The following is a 13,667-nucleotide window of genomic DNA, read 5'->3' as shown; positions in this document are numbered from 1 at the left end:
AGACGGATGGACAATTAGAGAGGACCATTCAGATCTTAGAAGTTATGCTATGGGCGTGTGTGCCAGACTTTGGGGATAGTTGGATTTGGTATCTACAGCTCGTGGAGTTTGATATAATAACAGCTACTAGGCCAGTATAAAGATAGCACCATATGTGGCATTGTATGGTCACCGATGTCGATCTTCGTTATACTGGGATGAGGTAGGAGAGCCCTCGATACATCAGGCCATTTGAGATCCTGGAGAGGATAGGTCCTGTTGCTTATTGGGTGGCGTTGCCTCTAACACTATCCAGAGTTCACGACGTGTTTCACGTATCCGTGTTGAGGAAGTGCGTGCCAGACACTTTGCACGTGCTCAGTTATAAACCTCTAGAGATCGGGGACGCATTATCATATGAGGAGGTACCAGTTCAGATTCTAGACCAGAAGGCACAACAGTTGCGTACTAAGGAGATACCTTTAGTGAAAATACTGAAGCGAAACCACGCAGTAGAGGAGGCTTCTTGGGAGTTAGAGGTAAGGTAGGTTGTGTGGTTACTAGTTACTTTCATGTATTTGAGAGAGAGAGAGAGGTTAGTATGAGAGTGTGATTTAATGAAACTTTATGTTGTATCCACAGTATTCCTCCGCCATAAGCAAGGATATGCAATAAACTTGGGTCGGAGCCGCTATATGGGTGGCTGCCAACTTTTTATGTAGAGCGGAGTTGTAAATGAGAGTACGATTGGTATCTGTTAGCAAATTTTGAGGACAAAATTCTTATAAGGAGGGGAGATTGTGGAGACCCTAACCCGTAAAATAAAAAAAGGGTAAAAGGTGATTTTTGTAGGCCTCATTAATGAATTCACTATTCTCGTCGACAAAGGCCCTTTAGTGCTTCGTCGTCGAAATTCAGAGTCTTGTCGACGAAGAGAACCCGACCAACAAGAAAAATATCAAGCTTGGGCTCGTCGACGAAGGAGGAGGTTTGTCGACGAATAGTCTTCTATGGTTCGTCGATGAAGGACCAATTCGTCGACGAAGTTGATCGGGTCAAAAGGCCTATAAATAGGATTTTTCATTGCTTAAGGATTAAGAAACCCAAAATTCTCTCTCTCTCTCTCTCTCTCTCTCTCTCTCTCTCTCTCTATATTTCTTCACCATTTGTCACCCGTTTCGACAATCGAAAGTTACTGCAAGGATCAGGGAGCTAAGATCTACAATATTAGTGGAGCAGATTCTTATTTTTGTGAAAAGTTAGGATTTGGATTTTTGAGCATTTCGATTTATTTCAAGAAATAGGCAAGGGGATTATGTTTCATGCAGTGTTTTATTGATTTTGAACCGATAGAAATGTTTGTGGAGTGAGTATGTTATGTTTTCAGTTATTCTTTAGAAAACCATCTGTTCAAAAGGCTCGTTTTTGAACTAAGGATATACGATATGATATTTTGAGTAGAAATTAACAGAGGAAAGTTCGGTTTGATTCTACAAACCATTTGTACAATGTTTTCATGGTTGCCTACGAGCTATGTTTTTAATATGGAAAACTGTGTGACAGGTGAATATTATTTTGAGAATTATGGAAATACTAGAATGGGTATATTTGTGTAATACTGAACTGTTTGCAAAATCTGCTGGAACTGTTTTGAGAAATGCAGGTTTTTTTGTGAGAGGGTGGAGGCCTGAGGTTGTATTAAACGGCGCAAGGCCGTGATTTATAAAATAATAGTGTTATTCAGAGGTTGAGAGCCGAGTTGTAAAAGAAGGGCTAAGACCCAAGTTGTATTTTATGAGGGGGCCGAGGCCCGAGTTTGTATTGAATGGTCGAGGCCGCAGTTTATTTTATGAAATGAGTTTTAATTACTTAAATTGCATAATATGCTTTAGGAACCTTGAGAACCCATATCTTGTGAGCGCGGTACCGTTGCTAGAAAAAGTTTCACCATTTGACCGCGTGCACCCACATTTACGAGAGAGTGGTGTTGGGTGATCCTAGCTAATTGACCGAGATGCAATTAGACCTGTAGGCAAGCTTAAGGAAGCCTGTTGAAGTATAAGATGGGAGTTGACTTGGTTTGGGTTGATCCCCCATGTTTTAGTCCAGCCTTCGGGCTGCACAACCTTGACCATAGGGGTTTATACATGGCGAGTAGTTCCAGGGAGTGTCTTTCATGCGTTTCTATATTTTTATATAATGTTGTAATTGTTTCCAGTATTGATTTATGTTATGAGAAATGAGTATACATACTATGTTCAGTAAAACAGAGAGGTATGATTCTTGTATACCTTGAAAAGCATTCTGCCACATACTATCATTAATTTAATCTTTCTTACTGAGAGGTGTCTCATCCCGTTGTACAACATATCTTTTTAGGGAATCCTAGAGATCTAGTTTAGTGGGATCCGAGGGTGGAGACTAGTTTAGTTACTTTTTCTGTGTGTGTTCAAGAAATCAAATATAAGTAGTTATTGTAGTATGCCTTCAGGGCTTGTATTATGGTTGTGTGGACCATATTAGTTGACTTATCATTATGAGGTGTATTATGAGAATGTATGAACCTTGATGTATATTGGGGTTTAGACTTTGGTAATAGAATATGGAGAATGTTTCATTATTCTGTTGCATATCTTGTATGTTAATATGGTATCAGGTACACCAACGTCACTAAAGTAGCAGCCGGGCCACGTGATGGGTCAGGGCGCTACATAAAGCTACATGTTGTAAAGAATATAAGCATACTAAAGTGTTGATCAAGCGTGGACAATGTTAAAGTTATACAACATAAAAATTTAAGATTTTGTGTATTTATATTTTAGAGTCCCATGTAAGCACTTTTAAACTTCAATATTCTGATTGAAGCTGTTAGGATTTTACTCTTGACTTAGAGGCCTAATTTAGAATCTAGAAAATACTTTTATAAGGTCTAAAATACTTTTCAAAGTTAATTGAAACAATTTTTGGATTCAAAATGAGAAAAACACTAAGTTGCATAGTGTTCAGGCAACTGATATGCTGCTGCTAGTGTAAAAAGAAATCAGAATAGGGTCAGGCCACTGAACTTTCAGGGTTAGGCAATTGAACTGCTACTGCCTGCTTTGGAGTGCTATTTTTAAATAGTTCATGGGATTGAAGCCTATGTTTTATACTTTCTAACAGCACTGATTTCTTTCCAAAATCGAAAGATATGGTTTCCAAACTTGGGAAAAATGGTTGGAATTTTTCCTACTCTATATATAGATGATTTTAACGCATTAAGGAAAGATATACTTGCACATACACATTGAAATCCTTGTTATTCTCTTGATTCAAACTCTAAAAAAGTTGTTGTGCGTTTTGCTCAAAGCACTAAACGTATTCTGATTTCAATTCTCTAAATTTCTTATACTACAATCATAATCCTTGTGCAATCTCTATGAGCTTCAATTACTTATTTTGTTTTTGTAAAATATTGTGATTGGTAAATTTAAAAGGTTTAAAATAAGCTGAGATTTCGCATAATAATTTTTAAAATACCCAATTCACCCCCTTTTGGGATTACACTATTACTTTCAATTGCTATAAAAGCTTAGGTTGTAGCAAATCCTAATAGGTAGTTACACAAAAATCTTAATGGCTAACGTAGGTGTATTTCCTTTCGATGAAGGGCAATCCTCATCTAGACCTCTTATTTTTTGCTATGTAAACTACACCTTCTGGAAACAACGAATGAGAATATTTTTACAAACCATGGATTTGAAAGTCTGGAAAGTAGTAACCCAAGGTGACTATATTCCTTCTAAGACTGTAGATAACAAGGAAATCCCTAAAGAAGAGGCTGACATAAGTGAGATTGATATAAAACTGCTACAAATAAACTCAAGTGCAAAGAATGCCTTATACCGTGTGCTAGATGCCAATGAGTTTAACAGGATAATGGGATGTAAATCTGCAAAGGAAATTTATAACAAACTAGAAGTAACCTATGAGGGAAGTGTAGATGTTAGGGATAGTTAAATCGACATGCTCGCCAGTGAGTATGAGGCCTTTAGGATGAACGTAGAGGAATCCATAACTAGTATGTACACTAGGTTCACTCACATAATTAACTCCCTCAATGCACTAGGGAAGAACTACTCTACATATGAAATGATTAGGAAAATCCTTAGAGGACTTCCTCTTATTTGGGAACCCAGGGCCACTGGCATAACTGAAGGCAAGAACTTAAAGAACATTTCCCTAGATGAACTCATAGGGTCACTTCTCATATATGAGATGGCTATAAATGAAAGGACAATTGAAATTAGCAAACATAAGAAATCCATTGCACTCAAAGCTTCAAAAGAAAGCTCAAGTGATGAAGAAGATAATGAGTTGGATGATGATTACCCAGCATCGTTCACTAGACAACTAGGCAAATTCTTTAAAAAAAAATAAAAGATTTGCTAGAAAATTTAGAGGAACAAAGATGGACACAGGTGAATCAAGTAAGAAAGAAACTAAGGCTAAACCCCTAACTTGCTATAATTGTAAAAAGGTAGGCCACATAAAACTTGATTGTCCACAGCTAAGAAGAAGAAGAAGAAAGCAATGAAAGCCACTATTTGGGATAACTCTAGCTCAAGTAGCTCGGAAAGGGACTCAAGTAGTTGTTTTTAGTGTAATCCCAAAAAGGGGTTGAATTGGAGATTTTAAAAAATTCTAGGTCAAATTTCCAGCAAGCAGTATTTCACAAACCTAGAGTCAATCTAAAGCTCTTATGAAATAAAAAGATAGATGAATTCACAAATAATATGTTTCAGATAGACTTAATCAAGTATCCACAAGAAAGTAAAGTAAATAAAGTAAAGATGACACTAGATGTGTTATCGAGATTCGGCAACGGTGCTTATATCCCCGCCTCTAGCTCGCAAGCCCGAGGATTCCACTAAAGTTCACTTGTAGGTGGATCGGTACCTATTACAAAGCCTCTCCTTACTAGGTGAGGAATACCCCAGGTCAAATTTATAGGGCTGACCCCAACCTTTACAACCTCTTCTTAAAGGAGTGGAGAAGACCCATCTAAGCCCATGCTCGGAATACAATCAATCAATATAAATTTCATGTATAACAGAAATGCTTTTAAGATAAGTAGATACGTACACCAATAAGCACAATACAATCAATACACTCACAAATGATAAGATGTTATGCTCAAGTGAGATTTGGCTAAGCAATATTTCAACTCTCAACAAATGTGTATATATTTGTATATACGCGTGAATTTAATTTAAGATAAAGCAATCAGTATATAATCAAAGGAACTTTGAAACTCTAAGTAAATATCTCCATGAAATATTTTTCAAGAATAAGCACAAACGAGATTAGAGTTCAAGCTTGCAAAAACATATTTTATCAAGTAGCACAAGCAAGCTTTCGAATCTGGCAATAAGGATGCCAAGAATCAGAAGCTAATATGAGTTCTTCCCAAATGATATTTATCAATCAAATATAGTGAGAAGAACATAAGCTTACTCTCAAAAAAATATCAGACAATGCAAGAATGTGAGAGTAATAAGCTTTCAAAATAATATTTGTGTGCACACAACAATGAGATTCACACTTCCTTCAACTTGCAATTAATTTGCAAATGAGGAGTGAAAGAAAATATAACTCTCTGTTTTAAAAGGATTTTGTTAGGCAAGAGTATGAGAGAGTATCAAATGAGGCTTGAAATTGTGAAATATAAGAAATTGTAGCTCAAGAGAATTCAAAGAGTATTTTTGCTAATTGTAATGCTAATTTTCTTTTTTAAATTAGGAAAAATGAGGGGTATATATAGAATTCCCTTAATTTTGGACCATTAGGGACACAGAGGGAATTTTTGGAAAAAATTAATTAAAATTAACCCCTTTTTAACGCAGTAAAAATGTGTCAACCTGAGAGGTTCGATCGCTCGGAGCCATGTGCCGGTCGCTGGAACAGACACAGTTATTTTGAAAGAACTTGAGGGCTTGGTTGACCGATCAAACATGAAATTTTCACACACACACACACATATAACAAACGTAAAATTGACTTTTAAACATGTTTTTTCATATACAATCAAGATAGAAACATGTTCTACTACTCCTAACTTGCATTTTAAACATAGATTAATGGAGAAATTATGAAGCATCAACCATACTATTGAAATCAACATAAATGTGCTACAACATGTAAAAATTCATGAAAAGAATGGAAATGAATGAAGTAGAGGGTTAGACATTGACCTCTTTGAAGAATGAATCTCTGTGGATCTAGTGTAAGACCATCTCACTTCAAATCACACCCCAAAAACTCCTTTCAAAATAAGTGTTGTTTTCTATCTTTTCTTTCCTTCGAACAAAAGTCTCATTTGACCTTTTGAAAAACTCTAAAAACCTAACTTTACCCCCACTTAGATGTGCCTTAAACTCTCTGACAATAGGTTTTGTTTTTATAGATTATCCATGGAGCGAAATGAAAACTCATTTTGAATTTGAATTTTGAAAATTCAAATTCAAAAATAATTAACAAAAACTGCCAACCATCAAATGTCATGGCTAGAAGTTCACAGGTGGCATCAAAGAGGTATATGACAACCCCAAAATCCGCAGCCAATTAGAGGAGGACAACTTAAAAATTTAAATATTGGTGGAGTCAATCGACCGCTTGTGGGTGGCACCAACGACTAGAATTGGAGGGAAGATCAGTAGACCGCCTAATGAAGAATGTTACTTCCTATTTATTTTTTCTTTAAATTTTGATGTCTTCATTTGGGTTAGAATTTATTTAGTCAAAAAATGGCTATCAACACTATAATTATATAAAACACTAGGTAAGTAAAAGCGTGATGTTTGTCTGATAATTTTAGCAAATACTTTTGTCAATTTTGCTGTTTATCATTTCCATTTTTGAGCAATCAACCAACTTCCTAGCACATATGAGGCAACGAAGTCTTTATAAATAAAACGATTATTTTAAATATAAAATCCAACAATACCCCCCCCCCTCCCGAGTTTTTCAAATATGGCATTCTACTCCCTTGTATTTTTAAAAACTATCAAAAAATCCCTTGAAATTTAAATTTATTGACAATATAAACCTTTCGCTACGTGGTCTTTAGTCAACCGTTACGTATATGTGAAAAAAAAATTAAATTTGAACTCTTAACAAAATAATATTTTAAAGTGATAATGACTCAAATAAATTAAATTTTTAAAAAATTGGCCAGTGTAATGTCTTGAAAACTAAATAAACAAATTGGAAATTAACCTATTCTTGAATTGAACGATTTACCGGTTTAATCACTTTGGATCAATTAATTGACATAAGTACAAGAAAATAATTGTATTATTATTTTTAATTTTTTAAAAAATATATAAAAAAATGATATCGACTTAAATAAATTAAATTGAACAAATTAACCAATGTAATATCTTGAAAACTGAATAACGAATTGGAAAACTAACCAATTTCTTAAATTGAATGATTAAATAGTCCAATCGCTTTGGATCAATCAATTAACATAAGCATGAAAAATTAATATTGTTATTATTTAAATTTCTTTAAAAAATATACTAAAAAAAATTACTAATAAAGCATAAAAAATGCATAGCAATTATAGTATTACAAAAAAGTTTTTTACAAGTAATTTCATAAAAAAATAGCAACTGAACACCAAAAAAAAAAAAACATAATTCAATATTTTTTAATTCAAGTAACCTATCAAACATAAAGCTAAAAAAACATAAATTAAAATTTCAAAATTTATATTTCACAAATTAAAATTATAATGTTGAATACTAGTTATTCTTTGTGTAAAATATGAGTGATAAATAGATAAAGAACACAAAAACTTAATATAAAAAAAATAAAATTCTAAATGTGTAATTAACATTCTAAATATGTAATTATTACATACTATTTTTTACTAAGCTATATAATAAATATTTTTTTACAGTAAAATTATCTTTATAATTATGTACTTGATTATACTTTTAACATTATGTTTTCTTGTATTTTTATTATTATTTTGTTTTAACTATATTATTAAAAATAATATGATTTTTTTTATAATAATTTAGAAAATTAAAAATTAGAAAACAGAAAATACGCTCCAAAACTAAACAAACCTTGCAAAAGCAAGGTTCCCCGATTTTTTCTTATCTGATTTATTGTATATTTTTTTTTATAACAATTTAAAGTCTTTGAATTAGACAAATTTTTAGATGGTCATGAATTGCCAAGTTAGCATCATGGCTGATAATTTTAAACTATCCCTATTTTGAAGCAATCAAGCTGGTTAATTTGAGAATTAGGTGTCCAACACATTTATGAGTTCAATTTTCAAAATATATTATACTTAAGTGAACATTTTTTAATTAGAATTATTAAATTAATATCATCTCCTTAAGTTATTTGATCACAAGTGAATAAAAATGGACAAAATTAACATTTTAGGGAAGGTTTAGTTTGTCACTAAATTAAAATTTCTAGAGATTTTTCGATAGATTTTAAAAATAGGAGGAGTGGGGTGTCATTTTTTTTAAAAAAAAATTGAGAATATTTTGTTGGATTTTACCCTTATTTTAAAAATAAAAGTTTTACTCAATTGCATTTCAAAAAACATTAAAGTTATCATGAGTTATTTTAATATAATATCTCGGATATAGAAATTTACAGCTCTGACATTTATTGCAAATGCATTAATATTTTAAAATGGATATTAAAATAATTGAAAGATTTCTCATACATATATATTACATTTCTCATATAAATTTTTTTTTTGCTTTTTTAACATGGCAAATAAACCCAATCATGTGACGAGATCATTATTCATGTCTAATATTAACAATTAAAAAGTAAAGGTTACTTTTGAAAATAAAACCTTCTTGCATAATACAAAAAGTATCTTTTCATATATTTTTATACAACTTATACGATATTTTATTATGAATATTAATGCAAAAAGGAGGGTTGTAATCAGTTTGTTCCACCCAAAAAGGAATGAGTTAGTGGAATCCTTAGGTCGTCCAGCCTAAGGCGAGGACATAGGCTGGGGATAAGCCGAATCTCATAAATATCTCGGTCTCACTCTCTACCATTTTCTATTTACACTTCAGCATATACAAATTGTGTTTCAAAGTGCAGGTTTGTTGAAAATCTGAGATTGAGAAGTACTTTTAATTTAAGAAAGTATGTTGGACAATATATTTGAGAATTAGGTGTCCAACTCATTTATGAATTCAATTTTCAAAATATATTCTTTTCACATGGCAAATAAACCCAATCATGTGACGAGATCATTATTCATGTCTAATATTAACAATTAAAAAGTAAAGTTTACTTTTGAAAATAAAACCTTCTTGCACAATACAAAAAGTATCTTTTCATATATTTTTATACAACTGATACGATATTTTAATATGAATATTAATGCAAAAAGGAGAGTTGTGATCGGTTTGTTCCACCCGGAAAGGAATGAGTTAGTGGAATCCTTAGGTCGTCCTGCCTAAGGCGAGGACGTAGGCTGGGGATAAGCCGAATCTCATAAATATCTCGGTCTCACTCTCTTCCATTTTCTATTTAAATTTCAGCATATACAAATTGTGTTTCAAAGTGCAGGTTTGCTGAAAATTTGAGATTGAGAAGGACTTTTAATTTAAGAAAGTATGTTGATCAATATATTTGAGAATTAGGTGTCCAACTCATTTATAAGTTTAATTTTCAAAATATATTCTTTTTAAGTGAATTTTTTTTAATTAAAGTTATTAAATTAATGGCATTTCCTTAAGTTATTTGATCACAAGTGAATAAAAATGGACAAAATTAACATTTTAGGGAAGGTTTAGTTTGTCACTAAATTTAAATTTCTAGAGATTTTTTTTATAGTTTTTAAAAATAGGAGTGGGGTGTCATTTTTTTTTTTTTTAAAAAAAAAAGTTGAGAATACTTTGTTGAATTTTACTCTTATTTTAAAATTAAAAGTTTTACTCAATTGCATTTCAGAAAACATTAAAGTTACCATGAGTTATTTTAGTATAGTATCTCGGATATAGAAATTTACATCTGTGACATTTATTGCAAATGCATTAATATTTTAAAATGGATATTAAAATAGTTGAAAGATTTTTCATACATATATATTACATTTCTCATATATTTTTTTTCACATGCAAATAAACCCAATCATGTGACGAGATCATTATTCATGTCTAATATTAACAATTAAAAAGTAAAGGTTACTTTTGAAAATAAAACCTCCTTGCACAATACAAAAAGTATCTTTTCAAAAAATTTTAATGAAGTAGTCGGTGGGTTTGCAAAAGCCATCTTCGTGCCAAACCCAATGATGGCATAAAGTTGCTTTAGAAATTAGCTGCTCAGTACTCTATTGTAAGCTGAATTCAAAATAATCACTCCGCAAATAAGACATCTGCCTATGTGAATGTGATGAATCACCATGGGGTTAGCTAATATTGCACATGTAAAAGTATAAACTAATAGATGAGGCCAATAACTAATTTTCATTTCTAAAGTTTTACTCTCTGTAAAAATTGATGAAGTTTTAAGATTGAATAAGGTAAAAGTTAACCTACCAAAATTTATGTTGAAATTTTCATTTTAATTTTAGTTAAACAAACATGTGAATACAAGTTAAACTCCAACACAATGTTTGGTTTGTCAAATAAGATGCAGTGAAAGATAAAATGAAATAATAAATATAAGTCAAGAAAAAAATTTGATTTCAGCTCATTCAACTTTTTTTTTTTTTATGCATAATAATTTTTTAATTAAACAAACTTTGATAATGTGTTGTTTATGGTCATTTTTGTTATACCATTTTTGTTTTCATTCCAGTACGGTGAAGAAAAACAAATTATGAAATATTTGCTTGAGATGTTAATCTTCTATTTTTTGTTGTCAATTTTTAGTTGTGTATGAAAATTAAAAATCAAATTTTATAGTTTATAATTGTTGTAGCAACCTATTTTATATCCAAAATTAACCTTCAGGGATTTAATCACTCATTTTATATTTATTTTTAATTAAACTAAAAATCAAATGATTATATGAATTTTTAAAATATAAATATAATAAAATTATTGACAAAAAATATAAAAATAATAAAAATCATTTAAAATATTTTCATTACTTTTCAATTGCCATTCACAATATTGTTGAAAATTAAACTTGACTCGTCGGCAGTCATTTCTGTTGACATTGGAGATCGGCATGTAACCTACTCCACCTACCAGCCCACCTATTGAAGATTAATTCCCACCATTGTTGATTATACTGTTGTATGATTAGGTATAAATAGATGTGTGTGAGTACAATGTATTGTGTGGTGAAGTGAGGGTGAATAACCAATGAGCGAGAGAGAGATTTTGTTTTGAATTCCTCTGTATTTTTTTTCCATATTGAAATTAATTGCTTTTGCAATTGATTCTCATTGAGTTTCAGTCACAACCAGTGATTGAGTGTCCCCTCCACCCATCAGTGGTTTCAGAGCGTCCAGGTACGCCAGAATTCGCCAAACAAAGTCGAACAGAGGAGAAATTCAATTTTTTCCTAGATTTGAAGTTACTCAAAATTCAAAATTGAGCCTACCATTGTGAAATTCGTATTGGGATGATTCCAATGGTAAAAACCGCGTCTCAAATTGAGTCTGGAAGACTCCCCACACGCTCACACGCGCCCCTAGCGAACTCAGCATCCTTTACACGCCCCGAACGCGCCGACAAGTATACCGACCGCCGCTGTCATGTGCTCCACGCGCCTGCACGCGTCTTCGTCACCCGACTGATGTGATCTGACCCAAAAACCCGCTTCAGCAACCCGCGTCCAGCTACCCAGCCCAGCAACCCTTTTTTCAGACCCATGTGCACAACTCGAAACGGTGACTCGAGCATGACCCAACCCAGCTTGCTGACCTGCGTTCAGTCACCGACACGCGGTATGCGCAAATCCCGCTATGTGGCCCTAATGGTTAGTACTGACGCTGTTAAATGGCCGTTAAGTTAAACCGGCCTAGTAAAAACCATCTATAACTTTTTGTAGCTGGTTCAATGATTTGTGGACTAGTTCTTTGCAACCCAAAACCAGTTCTTAAGGTTTTTCATCCTTCTGAACACATTGGTGGCATCAGATTTGCCATAATCAATCCCTATGTCTCTATTTTTTATATATTAAATTTAATGGCAAACAGTGCTACCCAAGCGGTTATTCCAAAGTTAACCCAGGAGAATTATGACAATTGGTATAATCAAATGAGAGCCCTTCTAGGTGCTCAGGATGTCATGGATATCGTTGAAGATGGGTATAGAGAAAGCCCATCAAAAGAACCCGAAGCAGCTATGTCTGATGCTCAATGAATGACCTTGCGAGCCGATCGAAAGTAGGATTCCAAGGCGAAGTCCATAATCTACCAAGGCCTTGATGAGGCCACATTTGAAATCATTGCATCCTCCAAAACATTCAAAGAAGTTTGGGACTCTCTCCATCGAACACACAAAGGTGTAGACAAAGTAAAGAAAATTCGTCTTCAAACATTGCGAGGTGATTTCGAATCTTTAAAAATTAAATCTACTGAATCCATTGCTGACTACTATACACGAGTTATGATAGTATCAAATCAATTGAGAAGAAATGGAGAAACTCTCAATGATGAGAGAATTTGTGAGAAAATTTTGTGATCTTTGGATCCAAAATATGATTATATAGCTGTGACCATAGAAGAAACAAAAGATTTGAAAACCATGTCCATAAAAGAACTTGTGGGCTCATTTCAAACCTATGAGCAAAAAGTTAACAAAAGGAGTGATGATAAAGCACTAGAGCAAGCCTTCCAAAAAAAAATTGTCCCTCACTACAGATAGATACGACAAAGGGGGGACGTCACAATGAGGAAGAGGACGAGGCCGAGGATCTCGTGGAAGAAATTATGAAAATTTTGACTCTGGAGGAGGTGACAGAGGCGGAAGAGGTCCCACTAGAGAAGGAAACAATCAATAGAACTATGTCCCACGAGGCAGAGGACAAGGAAGAAGACGGGGATACAATAACCATCCAAACGTAGAAAAGAGAAACGTTTAGTGCTACAACTACCACAAGTACGAACACTGTAGCAATGAGTGCAAAGGTAATCCCCAAAATCACGAAATAAATGAAAATGCTAACTTTTCAAAAAAGGAGAAAGCTGAAGGAGAATCGTTGATGCTGATGGCACACAGTGCAACCCACCAGGACCAAAATGTTTGGTACCTTAACTTTGGAGCCAACAATCATATGACTGCAAGAAAGAACCTATTTAATGAACTTTATGAAAAAGTTCAAGAAGAGATATCATTTGGTGATCTCTCTAAAGTACTAGTTCGAGGAAGGGGAAATGTCCTTATCAAGAGGAAGGATGGAGACCACACTTTTATCTCCAACATGTACTATGTGCCAGCCATGAAGACTAATATACTTAGTCTCGAACAGCTAATGGAGAAAGGCCACCGAATTAGCCTTAAAGATAAGCAGATGGTGATAATAGATGCTCGTGGTAAGCTTGTTGCTCGAGTACAAATGGCAAAGAATTGAATGTTTCCGTTCGCCATTTAACATGATACGCCAAGGTGTTTGAGCGCTATCATCAAAGACAAAGACTGTCTATGACATCTAAGGTATGGACATCTAAATTTTGAAAGTTTGAAACA

Source organism: Malania oleifera, chromosome 13 (assembly GCF_029873635.1).
Source record: "Malania oleifera isolate guangnan ecotype guangnan chromosome 13, ASM2987363v1, whole genome shotgun sequence".
NCBI classification, from domain to species: Eukaryota; Viridiplantae; Streptophyta; class Magnoliopsida; order Santalales; family Ximeniaceae; genus Malania; species Malania oleifera.
This window is presented reverse-complemented; position numbering follows the sequence as displayed.